Raw genomic sequence first — 15,406 nt, forward strand, 5'->3', positions numbered from 1 at the left:
GCTCTATTATCCTTAGCATGTCAGCTACTACTATTATGGTGAAAAGATGGCTGCCATAGTGCGAGGCATCAAATTTCCATACACTAATAGCCAAACGCTGAAAAAGAGAGGCAGTCTTTCAGTTTCACTCATCTTTAGACAGCAAAAATCTTTCCTGTCACTTCTTTACCTTTTGGTGAAGATCAAGTGAAGTAACCTTTCCTCTAAGCTCCACAACAGACATCTCCTCACATGTCATTGGTAAGAATTGCACTATGTGCTTTATGTGCTTTAGCCGTTAGGATTATATTCTTCAGCAATACAACAGAAAAACAAACAACTGAAACAAAACATAAAACAAAATGGATGTCCTAAATATAGTAACATTATTTCTGTATAGAAGCCCAGGGGCAGGCAGCCCAGGGCCAGTATGATAGCCTCACGAAGTCATCAGAGACCCAGAATCCTTCCAGCCTTCTATTCTGCCATTCTTATGGAATTGCCCATATCTACATGACCCCAAATGGTTGTTGGGACTCCAGTCATGACATTCATATTCAGAAAGGAAGACAGAGGAGACAGAAGAGAAGACACACTATCCATTTTAAGGAGCCTTCCCAGAAATCGAATATAACACTTCTACTTAAATCTCATTGGCGCATGGCCACCGTGGTGAAACCCTGTCTCTACAAAAATACAAAAATTAGCCAGGCATTATGGCGGGTGCCTGTAATCCAAGCTACTTGGAAAGCTGAGGCGGGAGAATTGCTTGATCCCAGGGTGGGCGGGGGGCGAGGTTGCAGTGAGTCAACATCATGCCATTGCACTCCAGCCTGGGCGACAGAACAAGACTCCTTCTCAAAAAAAAAAAAAAAAAAAAAAAAAAAATCTCATTGGCAAAAACCTAGTATCATTCCTACATCCAGCTGCAAGAGAATTTGATAGCAATGAACCCAGCTAAAAAGTGGCACTCTATTGCAATGAAAGAAGTGGAGAACGAATATTGGGGGACAGCCTCCAGCACTCTGAAACACACGCCACTTCTTAATCAATTAGTAGCAAAGGAAATGAAATTGCCATGATTAGTTTAGACCAGGGTTAGAAGAGACCCAGTGATTCCCAACCAGAGGTGATTTTGGTCCCCAGAAACTTTGACAATGCTTGGAGAAAATTTTAGTTATCACAACTTGCAGGGAGTAGTACAACCAGCATCTGCTAGATACCAGGGGTGCTGGTAATACTGTACAATGCATAGGACAAGCACCACAACAAAGATTGATCACACCTAGTATGTCAATAGCACTAAACATTGAGAAACCTTGGCTTAGACTCATCAAGATCTACCACACACCTAACTTTGGTCTTCCAGCTGGAGAACTCAGGCTTCACTAGGCTTCTCTATGTCACTGAATGCCATCATAAGGTATCCATTTGCCCCAGCTGAAAATTTGGAGAATGTCCTTCCTCTACTTAAATCTCTATAGTGGTTTCTTATTGCCTTCAGGATAAAGACTAAAACTGTTACTGTGATCTGTGAGAACCTACATGATCTGGCATCTACCAGCTTTATATCACACCACTCTCCCTCCTTGCTTTCTGTGGTACAGCCACATTAGCCTTTTGTTTGTTTCTCAAATGTGCCATATGGTCTTTTTCACCTTTCTGCCTTTGCCTCATTCTTCAGCTCCAACTGTGGTAGACTGATTGCATTAATGGTCTCAGTTATTCACCCTTCTCTTTATCCATGCTCTTTGTTGGCATGTGACATTGTAGTGCCCTTCTACTCTGATTCTAGGCCCAGTTATGTGATTTTCTTCTGCTAATTGAAGGTTGGCGTAAGTGACAGCATGCAAATTCTGAAGCTAGGTATTAGGAAGCATTGTGTGTGTCTTCTCATTCCTGTAGCCAATCCAGCACAAGCCCAGCCTATTCATCACAACCCTAGTTGACCTGAAGTTATTCGAGTGAGAAATAAATGTCTATTGTTATGCAGCATTGCGATCAGTGACTGTTTTGGAGCATTAGTAGCGGACTCATAAACCCTTCAATCCAATATTACTCAAATTCTGTTAATCTACTACCAAATATCTTTTCTATCTGTTATACTGACTCAGCTCTGTACTTCAAAATGTTCTCTCGTCTCCCTATTTTCAGTTTTCCCCTCCTCCAGCCAGTCCTCCACTTTGCTGCCATAATTATTATGCAGAGAAAGAAAAGAAAACAAACAACAAAATACGATCATGTGACTTCCTGCTTAAAACTCTTCAATGGCACCTCATTTTCCCAAGGATAAGACTCCTTAGCCTGGCATTGCAGGCTTCCCTTTTATACCACTCTTACCTGTAAAACTTCATCTACCCTCTCCTCCCTGCTATCTTCCCATCACAAGGTTCAAACATGTTCTGTTTTATCAGGTTCCCAGGCATTTACTCATCCCACTGTTCCCTTTCCCCTCACCTCCCCTGATTTGGGTGAAATTCTTTTCAGCTTTCTAGGCAGAACACAAATGCCAGCTCTTCTGTGCAGCCTTCCTTTCCCCCCACTCCCGCTGGAAGATAGCATCCCCCTCCTTTGTACTTCCATAATGAGCTGTTTAGCTCACACATCCTTCAGCTTCGAGTTATAATTAGCTCCTTAAGCAATCACCTGCCCTACTCCTTGTGAAATTCTTTGTGTAATTTTTCCCTGACACTTTCTCACTCTCATGCCCATACCTAACACAAAACCTGGCACAAAGTTGGTGCTCAGTAATGAGTATCGCATTGAAAGAATTCTCTAAGTCCTTGATGCTAGATTTGTAAAGTATTATATTAGTAGTTATATCCCCCAATATTATCCCCCCTCCCCTAACTTCGTATTTCCAACTATAATCATCCATCAATGAGAATTCATTGGAGGCAATTAGCTCTCCTTTTGAAAGTGATATGACACCAGGGAGGGAAAATGGCATCATTAGTGTTTAACCTAGGCCTTCCTTCCCATATATCTACCTAAGATAAGGTAATAAACATTTTATTGTTGATAAGGTGGAGCAGGAATGCTGTATAGAGTTATACAGGATGCACGCTGCAACTCTAAGGGGTACCACTCAGCTAGGTATAGACACAACCTACACAACTAAGACGGGGCCTAGGAGTAGTGATTCTGAAACAAAGAGCACAAGGGAGAGAGAGAAATCGGAGAGAGAAACTGAGGAGGCCAAGTGAGGACAGGATAAGTGAAGAGAGATGAGAAGAGAGAAATGATGGAAACCAAGAGCTGGAGGCTATAGCAATTTGTACATGTGCCTCTAGTGTATGAGCCTTCCTTCTGCAGCAATCTTTGGAAATGAAGACCGCTATCCAGGGCAGGATTGCCTTAGAAAGAGTAAACACACTCTTTGTGTGTGGTCTGCCTGCTAACTCCCTGGCGTCAAATCTCCGCAGCCTTTTCTTCCATCCCCCACTTCATTCTTTAAGGGGTTTCCAAGTACCTCTTTCTCTGTGTCTCCATTCCCTAGCTTACCACCGACTCTCTGTGTGACCTTGGGTTGATCCTTTCTCTTCTCTGGGCCTCTAGTTCCCCATTGATAGCATAAGCGGTGGTTGGATAAGCTGTGTTACAGTGGCTCAGTTCCAGGATACTGTGTATCTATGATCCCATAATGTTAAGGTGTGTTTGTGTGTTTATGCATGTGTATGAACTCGGACATGTCTCTGCCCTTTGGGCTTCAGCTTCCTAACTTATAAAATGGTAATATTTGACCCAGGCAATCCCTTAAGGTCCTTCCAGTCTCTAAATATCACAATCCCATCATTCTGTACTTTAGATGACCACCAGGCCTTCTCCTTAAGTCAGATCCTAGGGCTTCTCCTTGTATCATTTCTGTGCCTTTGTTATCCTTCTACCCATTTTCTTTGTAGTTCAACGATGTTTCCCTTCTCGGAACTCCCGGAAAGCAACATGCAGATTCCCAGGCCCCTCCCCAAAGCTAAGGAGCCATGTTTCCTTCTGGCCATATCACTCTCAGCTTCAAAGGGCTATAAGAATGCCAGCAAATTACCTCCTCCCCACTCCAGTCATCACAGGAGGGAAAAAAAAAAAGCTATCTGCTTGGAGCAGTCTCCCACTACTAATAGTTTTTTTTTTTTTCCAATTGTCTTGAGAAACTAAATTATTCTCTAAATAAACCCCACTTAAGTTTATAATAGATGTGATTTAAATGAGAAAATTATCACCTTCTCAGCCTGGAAAAAGCACTTCAATTCCTCTAGGGAAGAAATGCCTTCATTAGCCAGGGCCTCTCTCAAAACTTTCAAGGCTAAGGCCTCATGCTGGGGGTGCCACTCAAAATATATATTAAGAATACAAAGTCTAGGACACTGGAGTGAGCTCAAATTAGCCCCAGACCACTGGTGGGACACAGGCATTCAGGGATCATTGGGCTTTCAAGGGGATCATCCTACACAACCCCCTGCCCTCATGCTGGGCAGCCTCTTTTTCAAGCCAGACAGATGAATCTCTCCTGGTTGTAAGGGTCTTTGGATATCTCATTTCACAATTTATGCCAGAATTACAGAGCTGTAAGGTTCTTAGAGATCATCAGGTCTAGCTACCTTGTTGCAGAGATGGGGATACTGAGGCCTAGAAAAAAAAAGAACTTACCCAAGGTCACATAGTGAGTCAGTGGCAAAGCCATAGGAAAAGCAGCAACCACATTACAGTTTGATTTTGCCAATTTTCCACACTTCATCCTTCACCCTTTATGGCCTAACACTCTAGTTGAAGTCATCCTTGTCATAGTTTTTGGCTCACGTAAATTCCAAAGTTTTGGGCACAAGGGGAACTACCAAAGAGAGGGCCCTACTCCTTCCTTCAGTTTGGTTCAAATAACTTGCCAACCACACCTGATTCTGCTTGGGACCTTGGTTATCTGACAACATAAGCCTATGACCAGCCTCTGTATTCTTTTATGACTGCTCTGGCTTAGTTCCCAGCCTCTTTCTCTATAATCAGGCACAGCTGCCCCATCCTTTCCACAGACAGGAACTGCTGTAGGTCATGAAAGCTTCACCTCTACTCAAGAAACATCTTTAAGAGCATGCCCTATGGGAAAGGAATGGAATGGGGTGTATCATCCCTGGAGATCTTGATGACTTAGCCTTCTTCCACCCCAACTCCTGTCCTCCCAAACACCTTCCCTCCCTATCAGTTCCCTCTGCTGATAGCTAGTCCAGTGAGTTCTAACACCCATAGGTTATCATGAATAGAACAGGAGGTCTGGAGACACATTTTAGGACAACATGAAAGAGGGTATTAAATTAAATTCTGCAAAAGTGATGTGTATGTAGCAGAACTTACAAAAGCTGTCATTGGGGAGTCTTGGGAAGGGAGAATATGAGGATCCCACTTGTTGCATTTTGTTTTGCATTCATCATCAATTCATTCATTCATTCCCAAACAGCCACCAAAAGTCTACTGTAGGTCAGGCTCTGTGCAAGATGCTAAGGATAAAGAAATAAGGCATAGACCCTTGCCCTCAAGGAGGTTCCAGATTAGTGATGGCCATGTGCAAAGTGTTGAATAAACCTAAATGAATCTCTAATTTTACTTAGGGGACTCAAGCAACACTTCATAAAGGAGATAAATTTGGAGTGATTTTGGAAGGACAAAAGAGAGTTTTCCAACAGGAGAGGTGGGAAAAGGTGCTCCAAGCAGAGGAACTAACACATCAAAAGCCCGTAGCTGTATTGTAGAAGCTAACATTTATTGAGAACTAGCTATGTGACAAGTACCTTATGAACTAACTCATTCAATCCTGACAACAACCCTATAAGGTAGGTAATGTTATTATCCCATTTACAGATGGGTAGTTGAGACACAGTGAGGTTATATGACTTACCTAAGGTTATCTTAAGTAGACAATAGGGGAGACAGTATTGCAGCCTTGAGAGCTGAAGCTCTTAACCACTACATGATATTTATATATCATGTAAATAATATCTAATCTCTTTGAGATGCCAATGGGAAATATCTTGGCTAGCACATGGAGTTGAAGGGGGTAGGGACACCGAGGGCGAGCACAACAAGAAGCAGGTAGGTCAAGTCAGCAACAAAGGGCCATGTGGAGGAACAGTGAGGAGCCATTGGAATGAGGGAGACATCTGCATTACGTATGACTCTCAGGTATAAATGCAGGTGTACATGGCATATTTCATTTGCTTACCTCCATGTAAGCCATTAATGTCACCTCCCACATTGGTCCAGGATCCAGCAGACTTACGCAGCATCCAGAGAAACGGGAGAAGGGCCTCTAATCTTCAGTTTTTCATTGCCACTGCTGACATCCCTGTTACCTAAGCCCAGTCAATGGACTATGAATGAGGCAGGCTGAAAACTGTACCTGAGGACATTCGGCCCTAGGCAACCCCTGTCTTTGGCCTTGGGTTACAAAGAGCTTGTGAGTCCCAAGAGAGTGCTCCATAGGTACCTTTGTTATACTTCTAATATTTTATTACTATATTTATAAATATACAATGCTGTTTCTGTACCAATACAGTCTTGTAAAACAAGCATAATACCATCTGATTCTTACAAAAGATACTCATTTTAAAAAGACAGTAAAATAAACAAGAAAGGTGGCATTTGTGATTTAGAAGGAAGCTAGGAGGGCAGAAATGTAGTTTCCTGGCTGGTGGTGCTAATGAGGCCCCACTGAAGTGGTAGGGGTGCCTAGATACTTGTCTTCTGGCCACAAAGAACTGCTTTGCAAATTTGAGCTTGTTAATAATATTTTATTTTCTTGTCATTATTTCCTTCTTTGCTCTGTTTTTAGTATTTAATACAATTATTTGTGAAATGACAGCCAATTTCACCTGTGCCGCAAAGAAGCAGAAAAGATGTGTGGCAGACTGCTTGTCCTTATCCCGTATCTACTCTCTTATTCCTGTCTAACAGAACATTAATTTTGTTTGAGGCAGACGTGTGCCCAGCTGAACAAACTACACTTCTCAGCCTCCCTTGCCTTGTAGAAGTGCAGCCAGATGACAGGTATCCAATGAGATATAAGCAGAACTCACTGTTGGGATTCTAGAAGTTTGTTTTTTTAAAGAGGGTGGACTCTGTGGGCACACAAGTTTTGCCTTTCTCCTGTCCTCTTCTTTCTTCCTGCAATGCAGGCATAATGCCTGGAGCTTCAGGAGCTATCTATCCTGTAGATAGATACCTATATCATTAGGATGATGCTACAGGCAAGAATGGCAGAGCATAAAGACACAAGGGGCTGAATATCCAGTGGTTCCTGGATTTGCTAGCTTTTGATTTCTTGTTAAATGAGAAAAGCAAACTCTTTTGCTTGTTTAAACTTCCGGGTTTCTCTGTTTGCTTATTTCCTTTTATTATTTGTGGTCAAATGCAATCACAAATTTATGTAGTTTTCATATCTTCTTGAGCTATAGTTGAAATTCGAATAGTGGGGCAGTGGTGTCTGCTGAGAAAGAGATCATCCTGAGAGGGGAGCTGTGGACAGCCAGTCCTTCCCCTCCTGCAGGCCTTCCTTCTCAAGCTCTTTTTTGTCCAAACCTGGGATTTTCTCCGTGCTCATTAAATTGAGAAGTCTGTTCCCTTACAAGGGGTGACAGTGAGAATCAGTGCCTTCAAGGGAAAGTAAAACCCAGTAGATAAAATATGGGCATCTGATACAAACTGTACCTTCCCTCCTACACCCTTGTCTTTTGGAACTCTTCTTTGGCAAAATCTAGGATGTTCCCAGTTCTGCTTTTTAAAAATATGCAAATGTAGTGATTTAATAGTGATAAGCAAGACAAAATGATAGAATTGTGCTTCCTTTACAGACAGGGGACAATGAAATGTTTAGTCAAAATTTTTTCATATAAACCTGAAGCAATATTTATATAGAATAAACAGCCTACATATAACTGACAGATGATAAATATACACAGTTTGACCAAAGCAAAATATATATGGAAAATTGTTGGAATTATTCATATTTTGCATTCAACATGCTCACTCTATTTTAAAATTAATACATGTAGAAGATCATAATAAATTATTTCTGTTATCAGACATTACAGAGAAGGTATATTCCATTGTTTGTAACTATTAAAGTAACTATTAAATTAGAAAATGCTACTATGCCCCATACTAAAAAAAAAGTTCTGATTCATTTAAAAATTTAAACATTGCATTTTAAAAATTGCTATAGAATTATAGTTACTGACAGGCATTTTTAAAACACACTAATTCCACCATAGCCAACAAGTAAAATTTAGAACGATATACATAATTTTTATATTCCTTGGTTAAGAGTTTTTCTTTATTATAGTAATAAAATTTAAAAGTAAAAAATGTATTAGTGGAAATATTTCAACATTGTAATGATTTGTCAATTTCTTCCAATTGAAAATAATTTAGAATTGTGTATCCACATTTAAAATGTTACAGGATGATAAGCAAAATTCAAATACAGAGTATCTGCCAAGTCTGAACTAGTTTGGATAACTTGAACAACCATTTTTAAGTACATGAAACACAATATTTTCATTATTATATTTATAAATATACAATACTGTTTCTGTACCAATACAGCATTGTAAAGCAAGCATAATGCCATCTGATTCTTACAAAATACGTTCATTTAAACAAGTCAGTAAAAATAAACAATAGTAGCCACTTTTAAAGCACACAAATTGTAAAACTGCTGTTTACTTTCTTAAGATTGTTCTGTGCAATAACAGAGAAGTAAAATCAAATGAAGAACTCAAAATGGTTAAATATGCAAAAAATGGTTACTCACAGTTACATCGCAGCGTTCGATGTGTAGTCTATGTACCACTCTATGCATATTCTTTTTATTTTTTAAATTTCAAAATAAAAAGCATGTGTTGTCTACAGGTTCATAAAACAACATAACAACAAGAACAATCCAAGAGCATGTAACACAGATGTTAATGGAGATTGACAAACTATGGACCAAGGTTTTATGTCTATTTTAGAGTGTTTTCACATTCGAACAGTGTTTACAGAAACCACTTCACACAGAAGAAAACATTGCCTGCCCACACAAAAAACAGTTATTTTTAAGACAATCTTTCTTTCCAAGTAATGTATATATGAATGTCACACCTAGTCCATCTTTTATAGTCAAATTCAATGTCACTACAAAAGAAAGCAAATTTGACCACAGTCACATGTATTAGTGTTTGTAAAGCTCTAATGGCATAGAAATACCTATATAAATTAGGAGCTTGGCTGAGCACTATGGCTCACATCTGTAATCTCAACACTTTGGGAGGCCAAGGACGGAGGATTGCTTGAGCCCAGGAGTTTGAGACCAGCATGGGCAACATAGGGAGACCCCCATCTCTACGTTTAAAAAAAATTAAATTTGCTGGCACTCACCTGTGGTCCCAGCTACTTGGGAGGCTGAGGTGGGAGGATAGCTTGAGCCCAGGAGGTCTAGGCTGCAGTGAGTTGTGATCACACCACTGTGATCCAGTCTGGGCAGCAGAGTAAGACCCTGTCTCAAAAAAAAAAAAAAATTAGGAGCTGGATTTTTTTTTCCTTAACAGCCTCAGTTATCAACCTAAGAATGAAGTTTCTAATAACTCATTTTCTGATAACTTTTTAGGTCTATTGGCAGAGAAAGGTTCATAGTTACCAGTGGGACTGTTCCTGGTGCCACACACTGGGCGTGTGAGGAAACTGAAGATGAGGAGACTGGATTGGAGTAGTAGGGCTAGGCAAACAAGAAGAGCTAGAGGAAATAACTCCTACTGGGCCATTGGCCTTGTCACTTCCAAAGTCACATTTCAGTTCTCCAGCAGTTTTGTCAGTTCATCTCTCTGGCAACTAAGCTTCATTCTTTTACTAGTAGGTCAAACACCGTACTTTAAAGGAAGAATTCCATTTCTTATCCACATATAAATGTAAGTAATATCCATTAATGTATATTTATCCTTTAAAGATTCTTCTTTATACATGACATTCATCGGGAAATATAAGGTATGTTCCTTAGGTTCATCACAGTCATTCTGGCTGGGCATTGTAAACAACTTTTATCATTCACCTCCTCCTTAAACTTCTCTTTGTCTTTGTTTACTTCCTCTTCTGGTAAAAAAAAAAAAAAAAAAATCCAATGGATAAGCTTATTGTTTCATCATCAGTTATAATTCTCTTATCTTCATCTGCAACTTCTCTATTTTCATTAGAGCCATTGGCAGCAACAGCTGAAGAAAGAGATGCATAAAGATCCCTTCTTATTTTATTTTTGAAAAGGCCTGGAAAAAATTTGTATACAATAGATTGAGGATTTTTATCTGATGTTATATTCAGGAGCAAAATGGTTTTGTGAACTTGGACATTACAGGACAATATCTGCTGATCTATAGGTAACACAAAATACAGGTTTCACAGAAGGAATGTAGATATTCTATTATGGTTCTGGCATCAATTAAGTATCTTCCACAAAGCACACACATTAAGTAGGGATTTAGCTCAGTGATTTTGACTTCGATTGTTCAATGCATTTTTGCATTATGAAAGATCTCAGAAAAGCAGCCACTGAGAGGCTATCAAAGTGAGTGAAAAAACAATGAAAGTTAAAAGTCATTCAACAGAAAATGAATGTGGGCCAACTGGCCATCTTAAAGTGAGCTGCAGATACCACTGTCAACAGCCAAAGAGGAGCCTCTGCTTTGTGGGTGTTCAGCTGGGCTACCTCCCAAGTCTGTCTCCTCTTCTGTGCCCTGGGGAGGGAGCATGAGGATGAAGTGCGATCAATAATAAGTACTGTTCTGCTGGGCTAGAAAGTATTTCTAATTCAAATCAGGGCTTCTTTGACAGCATCCCCTCTACTCCCACCCCCACCCTCACCTTTGCCAGTTCTCTTTCAGCAAGGGCAGCTGTTTTCCTTGTGTGACGGTAGGAAAAGAAGAAAGGGGGCCTACTACCCTGGCTAGAAAATAGAGGGAGTGTCTAGAAGGCAGAAAATTAGTAATAATCATGGTTGCCATGGATTAATCATTTTCTTTTTCCCAGGCAATGTGCTATGGGTTTTTTATGTTTATTTCTCATTAATCCTAGTAAGAATGCTATGCCATAGGTGCAATTGTTGTTCCCGTTCTATAGAAACTCACACAGAGAGGTTAAGAAACTTGCCCAAGATGACCCAATCAGGAAACTGAAAGCTGCAATTTTAACTTAGAAGCACTACCCAGGTATAACCTGAAAAACTTCCATAGTATTTTTTATCGTCTCTGGGGAAATCCCAAGCATTTCAAAAGGTATTAAAGATCTAGTATGATCTGGCCCTAAAATACCTTTTTGGCCAAACCTGAATCAATTCAAAGGGACCAAGTCTGTTTGGGCTAGAAGTTTTTTTAGAGATCATCTAGTCTAATGTCCTTCCTATATAGATGGAGAGACTGAGGCATAGAACTCATTCCTAATGGTAGTACTAGAACTGGGACTCAGGTCTTCAGAATCAGTCCAGTATTTCTTTTCTGGTGTGCCTGGCCAGGAAGAAGTAATTAATAAATGTTCATTAAATTAATAGATAAATGGATTAAAGTTACACCTAAATGACAAGTGGTTCCGACAGTGCTGTGGGAATGCATAGAAGGGATAGAGTAGGACGATTGATCTTAGACCAGAAGCTCCTGGGAGGTAAGAACAAAGTTTCCTGGTCCCTTCCTATATACATACATATCTTATTTGTATATGACCCAGTCAGTACCACCAGGAACCTAGAAAATGCCTCATGAGGACAGTGATTGATTCGTCTCTCAAAAGGTTGCATCTGTCTCTCTCTCTCTCTCTCCCCCCCCCCACCGTCTAATACACACACACACACACACACACACACACACAATTTCTCTCTGGCAGAGTATCCTGTAAGAAAGCTGTCACGCAGTAGTATAGAAGAAAGAGCATAGGAAATGGAGTTAGACCTAGATTTGGATCCAGACTGCTACTTAAAAGCTGTGTGGACTTAGACAAATCTCTTAGCCTCTGTTTCTTCATGTTTCCAGTTGGAATAATAAAACCTACCTCATGAAGTTGTTGAGAAGATTAAATGAGATTATTTTATCAGCTAAGATTGTGCTGACTTTGTGTAACAGAAATTCTCCTAAAGTGGCTTAGATAAATAAGGGCTTTATTTGCGTCACTAAAAAAAGCATGGAAGTAGACCACAGAGGATTGGAACAGTGGTTCTAAAGTCTTCAAATATCAGGTTTTTAGAATTTCTGGCCCCCAAATCCTTAACATGTATATTTCTTCCTTGTGCTCTCAAGTTGCATCACATTCTAGGCACGAAAGGTAAAAGGGCAAAAGGCACAGGATGAGTGCCAGCTCAATCTATCATTGGCCACGATGGGTCACATTATCACACCTAGTTGCAGGGAGTTTGTGGAGAGGAGTATTTTAAGTGGATGCATTACTTACCCAAACAAAATCATGGTTCTGTTTAGAAGGAGGAAAGAACGGATAAGAGTAGACAACTTGCTGAGTCTATCACAATGGTATAGGTCAAAGTTTTTAGACACAGAACCAGTTTTCTATATAAGAGATGTTTAGTAAATGTGAGTGATTGACCTACAAACCTGAAAAAAAGTTCAAGGAATAGATGAAGTCAAGGACATTCTGGCCCATTAGTGGGGCACTCAAGACCCAGGGTCCCACCTTGGAGGTCTCCACCAAGGTGTCTACTGGGAAATCTGTAAATACACACACACACACACACACACACACACACACACACAACAAAATATAACAAAATCTCACATATTAAGTTCCTGTCCACTGGCTTTAAATCATTCCTGAAATTTCACTATTCAGCTCACTCTTTTGAGCTGAGGTATTGTCTCTAGGTTAAAATACCAACATGGAAGTCCTAGCCAGAGCAATCAGGCAAGAAAAAGAAATAAAAGGCACCCAAATCAGAAAAAAAAAAAGTTAAACTATCTTTCCCTGCCAATGATATAAACTTTGGAGAACTCTAAAGACTCCTCCAAAAGACTTTATATTTAATAACTGAGTTCAGCAAAGTCTCAAATAACAAAATCAATGCACACAAATCAGTAACACTGCTGTATACCACCAAACAAGCTGATAATCAAATCGAGAACTCAATCCTTTTTACAATAGCTGCAACTTAACAAAAAGCATGAAAGTTATCCACAAGGAGAACTACAAAACACTGCTGAAAGAAATCATAGATGACAAAAACAAATGGAAATACACCCCATACTAGTGGATTGGAACAATCAATATCATGAAAATGGCCGTACTGCTCAAAGTGATCTACAGATTCAATGTAACTCCTATTAAACCACAGAATTAGAAAAAACAGTCATACATTTCATATGGTGCCAAAAATAGAGCCCAAATGACAATCCTAAGCAGAAAGAACAAATCTGGAGGCATCACATTACCAAACTTCAAATTATACTATGAGGCTATAGTACCCAAAACAGCACGGTACTGATATAAAAGTATATATATAGACCAACAGAACAGGATAGAGAACCCAGAAGTAAAGTCAAATACTTACAACAAACTGATCTTTGACAAAGCATATGAAAACATAATGTGGGGAAATGACACCCTATTTAATAAATGGTATTGGGAAAACTGGATAGCCACATGTAGAAGAATGAAAGTGGAGCCCTAACTCTCACCATATACAATAATTAACTCTACGTGGATTAAAGACTTTAATCTAAGTCCTGAAACTATAAAAATTCTACAAGAAAATCCAGGCAAACTCTTCTGGACATTGGCCTAGGCAAAGAATTTATAACTAAGACCCCAAAAGCAAATTCAACAAAAACAAAAATAAATGAATGGGACCTAATGAAACTAAAAAGTAGCTTTACAGTAAAAGAAATAATCATCACAGTAAACAGATAATCTAGAGAATGGCAGAAAATATTTGCAACCTATGTATCCAACAGAAGACTAACATCCAGAATCTACAAGGAATACAAACAAATCAGCAAGAAAAAAAATCCTTTAAAAAATGGGTAGAGACTCTATGAGGGGCATGCCCAAGATGGCCGAATAGGAACAGCTCAACCCTCCAGCTCCCAGTGTGAGCGACACAGAAGATGGGTGATTTCTGCATTTTCAACTGAGGTGCAGAGCAACACCTCACACCTCACACAGCTGGGTGCACCTCTGAGAAAAAGCACCTCTGAGACAAAGCTTCCAGAGCAACAATCAGACAGCAACACTCGCTGTTCAGCAATATTCTATTTTCTGCAGCCTCTGCTGCTGATACTCAGGCAAAAAGGGTCTGGAGTGGACCTCAAGCAAACTCCAACAGACCTGCAGCTGAAGGTCCTGACTGTTAGAAGGAAAACTAACAAACAGAAAGGTTACCCACACCAAAACCCCATCAGTACGTCACCATCATCAAAGACCAAAGGCAGGTAAAACCACAAAGATGGGGAAAAAGCAGTGCAGAAAAGCTGGAAATTCAAAAAGTCAGAGCGCATCTCCCCTTCCAAAGGAATGCAGCTCATCGCCAGCAATGGAACAAAGCTGGATGGAGAATGACTTTGACGAGTTGAGAGAAGAAGACTTCAGTCAATCAAACTTCTCAGAGCTAAAGGAGGAACTATGTAACCAGGGCAAAGAAACTAAAAACCTTGAAAAAAGATTTGACGAACAGCTAACTAGAATAACGAATGTAGAGAAGTCCTTAAAAGAACTGATAGAGATGAAAACCATAACACGAGAACTATGTGAGGAATGCACAAACTTCAGTAACCGACTCGATCAACTGGAAGAAAGAGTATCAGCTACTGAAGATCAAATGAATGAAATGAAGTGAGATGAGAAGTGTAGAGAAAAAAGAGTAAAAAGAAATGAACAAAGCCTCCAAGAAATATGGGATTATGTGAAAAGACCAAATCTACCTCTGATTGGTGTACCTGAAAGTGACAGGGAAAATGGAATCAAGTTGGAAAACACTCTTCAAGATATCATCCAGGAGAACTTCCCCAACCTAGTTAGGCAGGCCAACATTCAAATTCAGGAAATACAGAGAATACCACAAAGATACTCCTCGAGAAGAGCAACTCCAAGACACATAATTGCCAGATTCACCAAAGTTGAAATGAAGGAAAAAATCTTAAGGGCAGCCAGAGAGAAAGGTCAGGTTATCCACAAAGGGAAGACCATCAGACTAACAGCAGATCTCTCGGCAGAAACTCTACAAGCCAGAAGAGAGTGGGGGCCAATAGTCAACATTCTAAAAGAAAGCAATTTTCAACCCAGAATTTCATATCCAGCCAAACTAAGTTTCATAAGTGAAGGAGAAATAAAATCCTTTACAGACAAGCAAATGCTTAGAGATTTTGTCACCACCAGGCCTGACCTACAAGAGATCCTGAAGGAAGCACTAAACATGGAAAGGAACAAC

General features: G+C 39.9%; 2 pseudogenes; one reads left to right on the forward strand and one right to left on the reverse strand.

The window, feature by feature from the left end:
- Window positions 1-9,557: 9,557 nt before the first annotated feature.
- LOC105540092 lies at window positions 9,558-10,517 on the reverse strand (annotated as a pseudogene).
- A 1,041-nt stretch (window positions 10,518-11,558) lies between these two features.
- LOC105540102 overlaps window positions 11,559-15,406 on the forward strand; it is a 68,893-nt pseudogene continuing 65,045 nt past the window's right edge.

The sequence above is a fragment of the Mandrillus leucophaeus genome, unplaced genomic scaffold (genome assembly GCF_000951045.1).
Source record: "Mandrillus leucophaeus isolate KB7577 unplaced genomic scaffold, Mleu.le_1.0 Scaffold1046, whole genome shotgun sequence".
NCBI lineage: Eukaryota > Metazoa > Chordata > Mammalia > Primates > Cercopithecidae > Mandrillus > Mandrillus leucophaeus.